This window comes from Gopherus evgoodei, chromosome 3 (genome assembly GCF_007399415.2).
Source record: "Gopherus evgoodei ecotype Sinaloan lineage chromosome 3, rGopEvg1_v1.p, whole genome shotgun sequence".
NCBI classification, from domain to species: Eukaryota; Metazoa; Chordata; order Testudines; family Testudinidae; genus Gopherus; species Gopherus evgoodei.
In genome coordinates this window covers 27471598-27487247 of record NC_044324.1, presented here as the reverse complement: position 1 = coordinate 27487247, position 15650 = coordinate 27471598, and the positions used below count along the sequence as shown (strand labels likewise).

Here is a 15650-nt window from a genome sequence, read left to right as displayed (position 1 = left end):
CGGGATCTCCCTCGCACCCCGGGGAATGACTGCACCTCCCAGCCTCCCGGCTCAGCGGCCGCCGGCGCACCACGGTTGCCTGGGAATGCCCCCTGCCTGGCAACGCAGCCGGAGCCCGGGGCCACGGGCAGAGCCGCGCAAGCCGCAGCCTGGCGGCTCCCCTGTGCCCGAGTGCCCGCTGCAAACCCCTCCCGCAGGGGGCGGCTGACACATCGGTGGGAAGCCGGGAGGAGAGCTCGGCTCCGAGGAGTCCCCGCCTCCCCCCATGGCCCTCCCTCCTGCTGCTGTGATTGGTTTCGCCCGCCCCTTGCCTGGGCTCCGAGGCCGCCTCCCTCCCCATCTAAAGCGGACAGTCTGGGAACAGGAGGGAGCCAGAAGGGAGCATGGTACCGACTCTGCACCAGCCTCCTCCTCCGCTCTGCGCACACAGCCCCGCCGAGCCCCCTGCTGCCTGCGCCGCCGCCTCCTCGTCGCCCAGGCTCCGGAGCCATCTGACCGGCTGGGCAGCAGCTGAGAGGCAGCCCCAGCGCTGCGGGGCTTCGCATTAGAGGGGGAGGCTGCAATGTATAAGCCGCCGCCTCCTCTTCCTCACGCCGCCGCCGTCTCGGTGCATCCTCCTCCAGCCTGAAGAAGCCGCGGTGTAGCCGCTTCGCCTGCCAAGGACACGAGCCCGCGTTTGCCCCCCGGTGCGCACCGCCCAGCAGGGAGAGGTAGGAGCCGGGCAGAATCCAGGGCAAAGCAGGGATGGCTAGAGGGGGCTGTGCAGCCCTGCTTGGGGGGCTTGGCGCCCAGGTGACAGTCCTTGTGTGTGTGTGTGCCGGTGTTGTGTGCCCCCTTAATAGTGTTGTTGTTGTAAAGCTTGGGGTTTGCCAGCAGCAGCCTCCCGTGTATTGAATGCCTGGCTAATGAATCGCTTGCGCCTGCGCTTGCTCTCCGCATTAAAAACTTCCTCCCTGAGTGTTTGTGTGGCTGCGAAAGGAGGCGGGTGCCATGGGGTAGTCGAGCTTTGGGGAGGGGTGTGTGTATTCCTCCTCTCCTCCATCCCTATACCAACTCCACTACAGCCACCCAACAAAGTGAGCAACCCCTCCCCACACAAACAGCCCAACCCACAACTTCCCACACTTCGTGTGGCCGTGGGCACCTGACACATCCAGGCGAGGGGCTGCTGCTGACAATATTTTGAACGAGGGTGGTGGTTATTTTTTAAGAGTCATCTGTTGTAAATGCCTCCTTGAAACGCACACCTACAGCAAAACCATCTGCCCCAGAGGCAGAGGCTGGCTTTAAAACTGCCTGAGAACGAATACAAAAAAATGGGGAAACCTTTCTTCCCCAAGTGAGAGCTGCCAAATCTGTCTGCCCTTGTTTTTGTGTGTTGCTTTGAGAGTATTTTTTAAAAGCATGATATGAATATGTTGATATCTGAGTAACTTCGAGACAAAACACTGATGTTTTCAAAAAAGTGAAATCAATAAATCACTTCTAAATGTGCTTCCCACTCGTTATGTAGTCCCAGATGAAATTTATTACTTGCATTTTTTATTTATCCTTGCGGTTTTGGAGGTGTTCGTCCCTTGGGTACCTTTTTTTTTTTTAATCTGAGGTCTTGTTAAGGTTGAGAATGGAGTAGGACTACTTTTTTGTTGTTATTGACATGGATGTGACTGTCTTAGTCATACTATAATGCAGGTCTGTGGACATCATGATTTTTTGGTTCAGGTCCCCAAATAAAGAGCATGAAAAACCTTTTTGGGGGCTTTGCTAAGGAATGGTGTTGCTGTTAACACTCTCCATAAATTCTGCATGCCTATGATCAGTCTCTCCCCCCCCCCCAATCTTGTTTACTAAATAGTGAGTTCCTAGATTTTTTTTTTTTGAGACATGGTATGATCATTCTTTTACCAAAAAATGCTGAAGCCTTGCTTGCGTAAAATTTGATCTATTTTTAAAAAAACTGAAAACTGATTAGAAAATTAGTATTCTAGCAACTGGATTAAGGGAGGGGCAATCCAAATTTTTCATCAGGGAAGGAAAACTAAGATGTGTGAATGCTTGCTGTGGGCATTTTATTTATGTTTCTAAGGGTCATGTGTATATAAAACTGGTAAACTGAGAAACTGTTTTTCTTTGTTCGGTATATCTTTTTAAAGTGTGTGTGTGTGTATGTGTTTTTAAAAATGGTTTAAATATGCTTAGCAGGCTATCTTTTAAGGTCAGTTTTCAGCTACTTAAAAGCCAAACTACTGTAGCTTTAAGGTGTCTGCAGATAACAGTATTACTGTCTCTTATAATTAGCAATCTGCTGAAACTTTAAATCCCCCTTGATAGATGTTATGATCTGTGTGAGAGAAGCAACAGTTTTGCAGCCAGCCAGCTTTCTTTTTCTCCCTTAAATAAAGCAACAATGTGTCTCTTTATTGCCTTCTGGATTAAATTGATGATGACACTTTTTTCTTTAGAAAAGCAAACTACAGCTGTATTTTACACTGATTTTCAACTGCTTCAAGCTTTAGTTGTGCTCAGTAGAATACTTACATTAGTTATACAGGGAAGAGTATGTTTTTTGATTCTTATAACCTGTCCTCGCAGTAGCTATTTATTTATGGAAATCTTTTCCTATGTACAAGACAGACATTAAAGTAATTTGGCATACTGACCTATCTAGATCAACGCTTAGCAAGTATATGTATATTTCAACTTTCATTACCTCTTCCTATGTAGTTATGTCTCAAAGACCAATTCTGACATTTTAACAAAAACTCATACCCTAAATTTGTAGGTTGCCTGCATTATTCAAGATATTTGCTATTTCCATAATGTGTGTATTATTATTATTTATTATTATTATAATTTATTTTAAAGCCAGTTATGTCCAGTGGTCATTTTACAGGTAATTGTCATTAACGTTTCATTTTGACTTGTTGTAGTTCATGCTCTACAGAACTCTAAATAAAGTAGTTAAAAAATTAATGATATAGAAGTTGCATTGGATTCAAGTGGGCTTGGAAGAACTATTATTTATCTGAAACTTCAAAAACTCCCAAGTTTTCAGTCCATATCTGTCACCCTTTGTAGCTTATGAAATGCAAGTACGGTGTGTCAACCTTTCCCTCGACAACAAACCCCATGAACAAATGTTCAGCATGAATTATATTACTTAAATAAAATAATCTATGGTTGTCATGGTTACAAATAGAGTAAGGGTTACTAGTTTTCATCTGAATGCACTGGGATGGGGGGGAGAAATTTCATTCCTCATGAGAGGTGGTCAGACTTCAAGTACCCAATATGTGAGAGAACCTAATTCACCATTGTGCTTTTGTAAAAGACTTGCTGGACCAAAAAGTGATAGAATGTAGGAGAAAACCTTTTTTCTTTTTCTATCACTAGACTCATTCTATCCCTGTTTCTACCTGCAGAGTAGTAGTCAGTAAAATTCCTGCTCTTACTTTCCAAACAACAATAAAAAGTATATTGCATGTAGAGTGACTGGAACTTCTAATGATTAAAGGAACACAGCACATGCTTCAGTTATACACAAATCTAAATTCTAGAACTGTGTATTTATGGTATGGCATCATCACTGCTAGCACTTTTAATGGCCGCTTACCGTGAAGAACACATTGTCCGCTGAAGTCTTTTATTTATCCATGACTTCTTTGCTGATCTTGGCAATTCTTTTTATTTTAATTTATTATTTATTTTTTTGCTCACTTGAAATGGGCCCAATTCTCCTGCCTTGTGCAGGTATTAATCCATGGACTTTGCTAGAGTAATTCTACCTGTACACTGTTTGAGAACAGAATCAGGCTCTTGATATCTTGGCACCTAACTGTTGGCATCAGTCCCAGTGCTGCTTCTCTCATCTATTGTTCACTCATCTGAAATTCAGTTTTGTCCATTACTACTTGTTTTTCCTGACCTTTTAATTTAGTTCCTAAAACCGGTTTACCTGATGTTTCATCAAGCACACCAGAAATGAAGAGTTCCCTTTCTCCCTCCCATCTGATTCTAATAGAAGTTACAGGTGTATATATTAGGAAAACATATCCTTGGATGTATAAACAGATTAGTCCCATTTCTTCCCTGCTCCTCCCCCGTTAAGGTCTGAGTGCATTGTACTATTAGTGTTTCTTTTTCCTCTACTAATTTTATTAAAGAAACTGAATTGTTAACAATGTGACCAGTAAAAAGACATTGTTGGATGTACAATGTAATACAGGTGAGTGAATAATGTAGGCCATGAATTAAGGTAAATAAGCATGTGCTATTCTAAAGTGACAACACGCACTTCCACTTTGATTTATTGCTATGTGATGCCTTTGGAGTCTTCAGAACCCTATCATTCCATAAACTGTGTGCACTCGGTAAAGATCTAATCTTGCAGTTACGCTGGTGTGTAGTCCAATCTGTCAGTGGGGCTACACACAAAAGGATCTCTTTCCAATAGTGCAAAGATGAATAATCTATCTAGTTCAATATAATTTCTCCAATGTAGAGGAGCAAATTCCTTTTGCTGATGATGGGTTTTTGCCTAGAAGCATGAAAATTTGATAACCATTAGCCGTGATACTATAACAATAGATTCTATGATTATTCATGTGTCTGATATTTTTATGTATAATTACTAATCTCTCTCTGCCAAAATAATACCCTGCTGCAATGAGTTCCATGTTCATATATATCCTAAACGTCCAAAAACAAGTGAGTAGATTGATAGTACACATTACTCTTTAAAGAAAGGTTAGTCAAAGTTTCAGGGTCCATTCAGATGCCTCTAGCAGGCTGGATTTGGTCTGCCTATTGACTACCCCCCTTCTTTAAATAAACCTATGGCTAGTTCAAGTGGTCATACTATACTTGTGCAATTCTCTTGGCTGTTTTCATGAAACCTTCTTCTTAAAAAGACAAAGGACCAGCTTCACTAGCTCAGTTAGCTAACTGTTAGAAGTACCATACATTTAGAGCCATTAATTACTGCTGTAAGGGATGGTATTGCAAATTTCGTCAAACAGCTTACCAATGGCATCTTTAACTGCAGGAATATTTGAAATGTAAATAGCTTTGATATGCCTCTATCACCTTTACATTACATTTCTTCTGTTTTCAATGGTGTAAAGGCTTCTTTCTGAGCTATAACAAAATGCATTAAAAATCTAATATGGGAGTACTGTGTCATTGGATTAATAAAAAACAGCATGCTTCACAAATCTTGAGTACATGTTGTTTAATTGTACGTTATTGTTTGTTGTTTTTAACTATAGTTTCATCAGAAGTTTGAAAACTGTTCATATTACTCTATATGAAGCAAGTTCTCTTCAGGCTGTCATTCATGCGTGGTCTTGATCATAATTTAGTTTCAAGTCACACTTTTCCATAAATATTTTTGAAGCCTTTTTTTTTTTTTAGCTTGGAATTAGATATTTTAAAATAGCTGGAATAACAGCTTTCTTGAAACATTTTTTCCTAATAACTGTTATGTTTTCTTTTTGTTTTTATTTGGACACCTGGGTCTAGATTTTTAAAGTGATAAATTTGGCTTGTTACCATGACTGCCTTTAACTTTGTAATGTCAGACCTCTTCCTGATACCATTACAAATTTGAGGCAACCTTTAACCTTCATGTGCAGTAATACTGACTTGTACAACCATTTCATTTATAACCTATAGGGGCTATAGAGAAGACTGATCCCTTAAAGCTTGGGTACTCTATGGTAAACTCATTACTTTTTGCAGTCGTGCCACATGTTAAAAATGAATGCTGACTCAGTCTGCAGTAATGCATTTTTATAACAGATTATTATAAAATGAAAGGGCTATTACCAGTGCCTTTTTGTTAGGGATATTAGTGTGCATTTTTGTGTTTGTTTGTATAGATCATGATTCTTTTCCCTGGAACGCTAGACCAGAAAAGTTTGCATAAGTGTGAGTGAAAAGTGCACCTTTGGGTCCAAGAAAGTTACTCTTTCTAAGGGTATGTTTTGAAACTGAGACAATGTAGTCAAATGCAAGGAAATATTCCACTGTATTGTAACAAATGAATCTTATTAATCAACTGAAAACTGTCAAACATATGCATGTTGCAGGAATCTACATTGTAAAGCACACGCATAGTGCAGAAACTCTGTAAAGAATCTCCCAAATTTACACACAAATAATTCAGATGATACTGCTCTTATGCAGTAGGGTTCATAAATTCAAGATCTGCTTAATATGTCGGGCTGGACTTTAATCATACATCTATTGATATTTTTGAACATTGAGAGAGACTGATTATCTGTTTCAACTCTAAAAAGCATGATTTGCATCACAATGCAGACAGTAAAAATCCTGGACTTAAAGTGTGATTTAAAAGCTTTTGCTTCAGACACTTCTTAAGGTCTGTGTTGATGAGTAATTAATATTTAAATCAGATAATACCGTTCTGAGAGATGCTTTGTCAGACCTTGTTATAAAGCTCTGATTTTGTTTTTGGTCTGTGAACACTACTAGTGGATCTGCAGGTCACAGTGTGCTGAACTGCTCAAAGAAAAGTTTCTTTTCAGTGTGATATTCAAACGCACTAACTTCTGTAATGAAGAAGAATACACAGAACTCAAATGCGTTGGTTTTCCATTTTGAACAACTGTCAGATAAACTACAAATAAAAAAACAAACAAGGGAATAATGGGGAAAAGTTCATTAAACCCACAGAATCAAGTAAGGTATGGTCTGGTGACTAGATTGAATGTTCACATGTTGAAACAGACTCAGCTGTGTTTCTTTTAGCTGCTCATTGAAATATAGGTGAAAATATGACACGACAATTGGAACATAGTTTTTTTTCTTAAAGAAAAGATTTGTGTATGACACACGTCTTTTAACTGTATTTTTCAGCTAGTATATTCCTACACCTGTCAAGTAATGAGAAATGCTAAATTGGAAGGTTTCAAATTAAAACAGTTCTTGTTGTTTTTTGTTTTTTTGTTTTATCTAGTAAACACACACAAAACCCAAACCACTTGTGACATGTCATAGAGTGCTTCAAAAATAACTTACAAGCTAAACAGGATTCTGTTGAACTTCTTGCTCCCCTTCTATGGGTTGAAAAGCAGTTTTTAAAAAAAAAGTCACCTCAAAAAAATAACTTTATCTTTTCCTCTCTCTGGAGAGTCAGGTGGCCCTGCAATAAGAATGAAAACACTCCCTCTACCACACTCAGTAGAGATAAAAGACAGTTACTCACCTTTGGAACTGTTGTTCTTCGAGATGTGTTGCTCATATGCATTCTAGTTAGATGTGCGCGTGCTGCATGCACGTTTGTCGGAAGATTTTTACCCTAGCAACACTCGGTGGGTCGGCTGGGCGCCCCCTGGAGTGGTGCCGCCATGGCACCGGATATATACCCCTGCCTACCCTACCGCCCCTCAGTTCCTTCTTGCCGGCTACAGTGGGGAGGGAGGGCAGGTTTGGAATGGATATGAGCAACATATCTCGAAGAACAACAGTTACAAAGGTGAGTAACCATCTTTTCTTCTTCGAGTGCTTGCTCATATCCATTCCAGTTAGGTGATTCCCAAGGCCTACCTAGGTGGTGGGGTCAGAGTGAGATGTGGCAGAATGCAAAACTGTTGAGCCAAAGGCTGCCTCATCTCTTGACTGTTGAACCAGAGCATAATGCGAAGCAAAGGTATGGACCAAGGACCAGGTAGCTGCACGACATATCTCCTGAATACATACACTAGCCAGAAAGGTGGCAGATGAAGCCTGAGCCCTGGTAGAATGCGCGGTGATGTGGCTTGGGGAAATACGAGCCAAATCATAACAAGTGTGGATGCACACCGTCACCCAAGATGAGATCCTCTGAGAAGAAACAGGTAGGCCTTTCATTCAGTCTGCTACCACGACAAAGAGTTGGGGCATTTCACAAAACGGTTTTGTCCGCTCAATATAAAATGCGAGCACTCTACGGACATCCAGGGAGTGCAGTTGTTGCTCCCGTCACGTTGAGCGTGGCTTCGGGAAGAAGACCGAGAGAAATATGTCCTGGTCAACATGAAAGGCCGAAACCACCTTAGGAAGGAAAGCCAGGTGTGGTCGCAACTGCACCTTGCCTTTGTGGAACACAATGTACAGCGGATCCACCATAAGAGCCCTAAGCTCAGAGACTCGTCTGGCCGAGGTAATGGCTACGAGGAAAACTGCCTTCCGAGATAGTATAGTAGCAAGCAGGTTGCTAACGGCTCGAATGGGGGAGACATAAATCTGGTTAAAACCAGATTGAGGTCCCATATCGGGGGTGGGCGGCGTACTTGAGGGTATAAATGCTCCAAGCCCTTGAGGAACCTCGAAACAATAGGGTGTGACAACACGGAACGACCACCTTCTCCTGGGTAGAGATGGCTGCCAAGTGTACCCTCAGTGATGATACTGCTAGGCCCTGCTGTTTGAGAGACCAGAGGTAGTCCAAAATAGAGGGGATCGAGACCTCAGTGGGAGTAAGATTAAGCATTTCGCACCAGCAGGAGAAACGCTTCCACTTGGCCAGGTATTTTGACCGGGTGGAAGGCTTCCTGCTACCCAGGAGAACTTGTCATACTGATTCAGAGCAACGTAACTCTGACTGGCTGAGCCACGCAGAAGCCATGCCGTGAGGGGAAGAGCCTGCAGGTCCAGGTGGCGAAGCCTGCCGTGGTCCTGAGTTATGAGGTCTGGGTGGAGTGGCAGGGTAATGGGGTTGGCTATCAACAGGTCGAGCAACGTGGTGTACCAGTACTGCCTGGACCACGCTGGAGTGATCATGATGATGTGCGCTCTGTCCCTGTGGAGTTTCAGCAGGATCTTGTGAACCAGCGGGAACAGTGGGAAGGCATAAAGGACCTGACTCTTCCACGGTGTCAGGAAAGCGTCTGAGATCGATGCCGGGGAGAGACCTTGGAAGGAGCAGAACATCTGGCATTTCCTGTTCTTGCGGGAAGCGAACAGGTCTATGTGGGAACATCCCCACTTCTGGAAAACAGAATGCATAACGTCTGGGCGGATCGACCACTCGTGAGACAGGAAAGACCTGCTGAGTCGATCCGTCAGGGTATTCTGAATGCTTGGGAGAAAGGACGCTACCAGATCTATCGAGTGGGCTATGCAAAAGTCCCAGAGTTGGATGGCATCCTGACAAAGGGGGGAGGACCGTTTCCCTCCCTGTTTGTTTATGTAGTACATGGCCGTTGTGTTGTCTGTAAACACTGAGACACAATGGCCTCGCAACTGTTGTTGGAATGCCTGGCATGCCAGGCGGACTGCTCTCAGTTCTCGGACATTTATGTGTAATGCCAGCTACTGAGAAGACCAAAGGCCTTGAGTATGAAGGTGACCGAGGTGAGCACCCCAGCCGAGAGATGATGCGTCCGTCGTCAGGGACATTGAGAGTTGGGGCGGATGGAACGGCATCCCTGCACACACCAGGGAGGGAGTTAGCCACCATTCTAGGGAGCCTAGGGTGCTTGGGGGAATGGTGACTATCATGTCTATTGGGTCCCTGCCCGGGCGGTATACCGAGTTGAGCCAGACTTGGAGAGGACGGAGGCGGAGCCTGCTGTGTTTGGTTACAAACGTGCAGGCAGCCATGTGACCCAGGAGACCGAGACAAGTGCGAGCCGAGGTCGTCGGGAAATTCTGTAGACCTCGGATGATTGTTGCCATCGCCTGAAACCGCGGCTGTGGTAAGCTGGCTCTGGCTGGATTGGAGTCCAGGATATGAAGTCTAACCTCTGCATGGGAACCAGAGTGGATTTTTCTATATTGATCATCAGGCCTAGATGTGTGAATAGGTCCTTGACAATGCCCACATGCTGAGTGACTTGTGTTTCAGACGTCCCTTGGATGAGCCAATTGTCCAGATACGGAAAAACGTGTATCTGATGTCAACAGAGGTAGGCGGCGACTACGGACATACACTTTGTAAATACCCTTAGGGCTGTAGAAAGGCCAAAAGGCAGGACCGTAAACTGGAAGTGCTGACGGTTGGCTACAAAGCGGAGGTATCTCCTGTGCGGAGGAAAGATGGTGATGTGAAAGTACACATCCTTCATATCGAGGGCGGCATACCAGTCTCCAGGATCCAAGGATGGGATAATGGTCCCCACGGATACCATTTGGAACTTCAACTTTTATCATAAACTGGTTGAGTCCTTGCAGGTCTAGGATAGGTCTGAGACCTCCCTTTGATTTGGGGATTAGGAAATAACGGGAGTAAAACCCCTTGCCCCTTTCGTGCTTTGGTACCTCCTCTATAGCTCCTATAGCGAGGTGCGTCTGCACTTCTTGTAAGAGGAATTATTCGTGAGAGGGGTCCCTGAAGAGGGACAGGATTGGAGGGTGGGAGGGCGGGGTTGAAATAAATTGGAGGTGGTACCCATACGCCACTATGCGTAAGACCCAGCGATCTGAAGTTAACTTGGACCACACCGGGAGGAAGTAGGAGAGATGGCTGGAGAAGGGAGGAGAGGGATCCTGGCCTGTAACTGGTACACCGCCCTCGGGCGCACCTTCAAAAGTTCATCTTTGGTCCCGGTGGTGGTTTCGAGGGACCTTGATTTTGGCCCCCTTGGGGGTCCTGACGGTCGTGTGCGACCACATCAGCAGCGCCACCTGCCAAAGTCCTATCTTTGTCTAGGCACAGAGTATGGGCAGTGAGGCTGGGGATGGAAAGGCCTGCATTGGATCACCGGCGTATGCATGCTGAGAGAGCGCATTATGACCCTGTTGTCCTTCAGGCTTTGCAGCCTGAGGTCAGTCTTTTCCGAGAAGAGGCCTTTATCATCAAATGGTAAGTCCTGAATGGTATACTGCAGGTCCAGTGGGAGGTTTGAAACCTGAAGCCATGAGATGCAACTCATGGCAACACTCGAGGCCAGAGTCCTGGCTGCTGAGTCAGCTGCATCCAAAGAGGCCTGAAGGGAAGTTCTGGCCTCCTTTTTCCCTTCCTCCAAGAGGTCAGCGAACTCTTGGCGGGAGTCTTGAGGGAGAAGCTCCATGAACTTACCCACCGCTACCCAGGTGTTATAATTATACCGGCTAAGCAAGTCTTGTTGATTTGCCACCCAGAGCTGTAGGACCCCTGCCGAGTACACCTTGCGGCCGAGTAGGTCCATTCGCCTAGCCTCCTTCGATTTCGGGGCTGGCGCCTGCTGGCCATGCAATCCCTCTCATTAATGGACTGGATGACTAGTGAGCAGGGAGGAGGATGGACATACAAGTACTCATACCCTTTAGAGGGTACCATATATTTATGCTCGACTCCCCTGGCCGCAGGAGGGATAGAGGCTGGGGACTGCCATATAGTATCAGCATTCGCCTGGATGGTCCGAATAAATGATAAGGCCACTCTAGTAGGGGCATCCGCCAATAGAATGTGCACTACCGGGTCCTCTACCTCCGGGACCTCCACCACCTGGAGGTTCATATTGAGTGCTACCCTCCTTTAGGAGGTCCTGATGGGCTCTCAGTCGACTGGAGGAGGGCCCGAGGAGGATGTTCCTGCTGCCGCCTCATCTGGAGAAGAGGAAGAGGAGATGCTGGCGACGAGTGGGTCTTGGGTGGCCTGTTGCTCTTGGGCAATCTCCTGCTCCAGAGGAACCTGGGAGTCCGGTGGGTGAACTGGGGCTTCCTCCGCAGCAGTGGGAGGGGGATGACTAACCGTCGCCTCTGGCACTCGGTGCTGTGAGACAGAGTGGGACGGAACTACTGGTACACCTTGGGCCTGGTGGTACACCCAAGGTGTCCAGAAAGACCACTGATGGGGTCCTTGGTCCTGGGCCTGGGTCTCTTGGAAGACTCTGGTGGGCACATCAGAATCGCGGTCCTGAGCATAAGAGCTGTCCGCGTGGGACGACACTGATGTGTGTCTGGATGGCCATGGAGGTGCTGAAAAGCCCTGGGCAGAGTCTCTGTCTCTGTCTCTAGTGGACCTTGCCCTACTCAGCACCGGGGACCAGTACTGGGACGCATACTGGTACCGGGAACGAGATCGTGACCTGCTACCAGAGTAGTGCCAGGAGGTCGACCGAGATCTCGAGGCTCGATGTCGGGAGGGGCTACGGGAGTCACGGTACTTGGGGCGGTGCCAGGAGCTGGAACGGTGCCGAGAGTAGTGGGCCAGTGAACAGGATACTGACCGGTGCCGCGAGTGCGACTGGTACTGAGGAGGAAAACGGTACCAGGACTGCGAGCGGCATCGGGAGCGGGAGCGCCGACGGGACCTGGAACGTCTGCCGGACCGTGATCGTGAACGGTGCTGCTCTGCTATGCTGACAGAGGATGGTCTTTTCAAGGCAGGCTTGCTGATAGAGACTGTATTACCTGCACTGGCGGTGCCGGGGGTTGAGGCAGCATCGACTCTGTCATGACAATCAGATCCATCGCCGTTGAGACTGTGTGTGTGTGTCTGTCTCTGGCGTGGATGGAATAGTAAGCTCAACCACGGCTCACGCCGGGAAGCTGACAGGCACCAGACTCGACGTCCCTCATGGGACTGGAATCTACGGTGCTGATGTCGTCGGTGCTGCGGCAGGTGTCGGTGCCGGGCGATCCGACTTAGCCAAGCTCTCTGGCTGCGGTGCAGGTGGCACGGAAGCAGCAGGAGTCTTAGGCTTTCTCGACCTCGGGAAGAGGGAGCGGTGCCGAGTCGACTTCGGTGCTGGCGACGGCCAGTGCTGAGAGGCCTTGGCAGTACCGGCGCGGTCCGGTGCCGAGGAGGTGCTTCTGCTCGCCGATTGACCAGCACTCGGTGCCGAAGCGGAGGGGTAAGAGCCACCTCCATGAGGAGCTGCTTTAGCCGAAAGTCCCGCTCCTTTTTTGTTCTTGGCTTAAAAGCCTTGCAGATGCGACACTTATCTGTCAGGTGAGATTCCCCGAGGCACTTAAGGCAGGAGTCTTGTGGATCTCCTGTCGGCATCGGCTTATGACAGGCCGAGCACAGTTTGAAACCCGGTGAACCGGGCATGGGCCCCGGCACCGGATGCGGGGAAGGGGCTAATGCCCGAACCCCTCTTAATTCTTATCGTTCATAGTTAGTGTTAACTATAACTATATAACTTTGAACTGGTATACACAAAAAGTAACTAGAGAACTACGAGTAGCTAGGGAGGTGGAGGTCAGTAAAACTGCACTCTACAGTTCCAACGACCGACACAGGCGGTAAGAAGGAACTGAGGGGCAGTTGGGTTGGCAGGGGTATATATCCGGCGCCATGGCGGCGCCACTCCAGGGGGCGCTCAGCCGACCCACTGAGTGTTGCTAGGGTAAAAATCTTCTGACGAACGTGCACGCGGCGCGCGCACACCTAACTGGAATGGATATGAGCAAGCACTCGAAGAAGAAACTGGACTATACTGTGTAGTGCCTGCTCTGTGGCTAAAGTGATGGGGCTGGGAACAGTGACAACAAAGGAGGGATTTTTTTAAAAATTTTTTTGTGGCTTTGTGTGTGTAGTGATTTTGTTTGTGTTTGTCCTTCCCCGTCCCTTCCCCCCTCCCCCGGGTGTGTCTGGCATTTGTTTAAGAAGATAAAAATGGAAGCAGTAAGGGCCTCATGTAGAGGGATATTGTAAATGTTGAAGTGGTGAGATGGAACAAATTTACCTCCTCTAAAAATAAGGTCCAGTGGTATGTCAGAGAGTTGCCAAAAGGTAAAAGTAGGTGGGTGTGTCTAGTATAAGAAAGTGAAACTCTAGAGTAAATGTTTCTTTTTTAACTCTGTAATGCTTAAAGGTGATTTCAGCGGGACCTGAGGGTCATATAAATGACAGTCACAACGGTAGCAAGCCATTTCTCTCCCCTCTTTGCCATCATAGCTGCTGATGGGGGAGGATAAGGAGGGAAGGAAGGTGGCAGCCATAATGAAGCCTATTTAGTGCCCTGTGTCCATTGCTGAATCATTCCTCCCCTCACTTTTCCCCATGGACAATGCTCCCTGCTAGCAGGGGTCAGCAAGTGCTCCTGAGGTTGACTCACATCCCAGGAAAGGAGTTTGAGGCCTGTTGGACTCTGCCTATTGCAGGTAGGCTTAGACAAAGGTGGTGTGTTGCTTTTAGTCCTAGAAACTCTCATTGGAGGCAGGCACAAATCCCTCCAAGGCTCTTGCTGGGTGATGTCTAACTCACCAAGTACCATACCAGATTAGGTTTAGCACATATTCGCTTTTTAAGTCTCTCTAACTGTGGTTATTTTGACATTTAAAGACACTTTCCCTTGCCTCCCTTCTCCCCCCGCCCAGTTTCACAAACAACTTGACCTCTTTCATCTGAAAAGCTCAAATACTAACACAGGCATTCTGTACTCTGTCCTCCTGGGAGTAGAGGAGTACCAGACATAGTACGCATATTGTGTGTTGAGGGATTATGAGAAACACTGTACTTGCCTCTTGAGGAGAGGGGAGTGGAGGGTGTGTGGTTAGTGTTTCCAGTGCACTCTGACAGACTTGCTAACACAGTGAAAGGCACAGTGTTAACCATACTGCACTGCCCTCATTCTTTTTTCATTCAGACCCTATTTTTAGCTATTAATAGAAGAAAAATGTAGGGAAAATCCATTGCTAAATTAGTCTCTATCTTGCACTCCTTTTTTTTTTTTTTAAGTATTTTTTTCTCTTTAAATATTATTTCAGATTTCCAAACATCAGGCATGCTGATCAATATTCCATTAGAAGTGAATTAATTTGGGAGAAACTTGCATATATTCACATGCAGTATTGCTTCTTTTTCTGTATCCTCTGCTTAATAACAATTTAGCCAGGCATGCCAATTGATCTCCTATTAGCAGCCACTGTCTGTCTATCTTAATTTTTTCAAGCAATATATGTTGCTGGTACAATATTTTTGCAATAGACTGCTTGTAGGTAGGGATGGTAGGTCAGTAATATTAATATGTACCTTTGCTTCTGCTTTTAATATTTAGGAATTATAGTATTAGGATAGGGGTCAAATGCTGCTCTTAGTTATTCATGCAATTCCTCACAAATCAATGAAGGGATGTACAGATGCAAAGGGGAGAATTTGTCCCTTGTAATCAAATTCTGGTTTCATGGACTCTGTCAGTCTAGATTTTTCTCTAGATACACCAATATAATGTGACCCGATATAACACAAGTTCGGCTGTAACGCGATAAAGCCGTGCCCCTGTGGGCTGGGGCTGCGCACTCTGGTGGATCAAAGCAAGTTCGATATAATGCGGTTTCACCTATAACGCGGTATGATTTTTGGGCTCCCAAGGACAGCATTATATCGAAGTAGAGGTGTATATACCCAGAATTGCTAACCCCAAGTTGTCATAAACATACAGTTAAGGGTTAATTCCTCTTTTACCTGTAAAGGTTTAAGAAGCTCCCATAACCTAGCTGGCACCTGACCAGAAGGACCAATAAGGGGACAAGATACTTAAAAATCTGGAAGGGGGAAAATGTCTTGTGTGTGTGCTTTTACCGGAGACAGAGAAAGAAGGAGCCATCGCGCTCCCGTAGGGTAGTATTTAGAGAAGGAATGTATTAGATTACTTTTATTTATTTTTTTCAGGTTCTTAAAAGAAGAATTTTAATTAATCTAATACATTCTAAAGAGCAAACTTCCTTGTATCATCAGGCCCAAAAGTGAATCCTCCTGAAGCTTGTGCAACTAT

The 15650-nt window shown here is 45.9% G+C and overlaps 1 protein-coding gene across 1 annotated transcript in view; it reads left to right on the top strand.

Annotated features, from left to right (window-relative positions):
* Positions 1 to 647: 647 nt before the first annotated feature.
* Positions 648 to 15650, top strand: part of KLHL29 (kelch like family member 29) — a 578142-nt gene continuing 563139 nt past the window's right edge. The window contains exon 1 of the mRNA XM_030555343.1: positions 648 to 710. The gene's annotated coding sequence lies outside the window, so the exon portion shown is untranslated. The remainder of the gene's footprint in view (positions 711 to 15650) is intronic.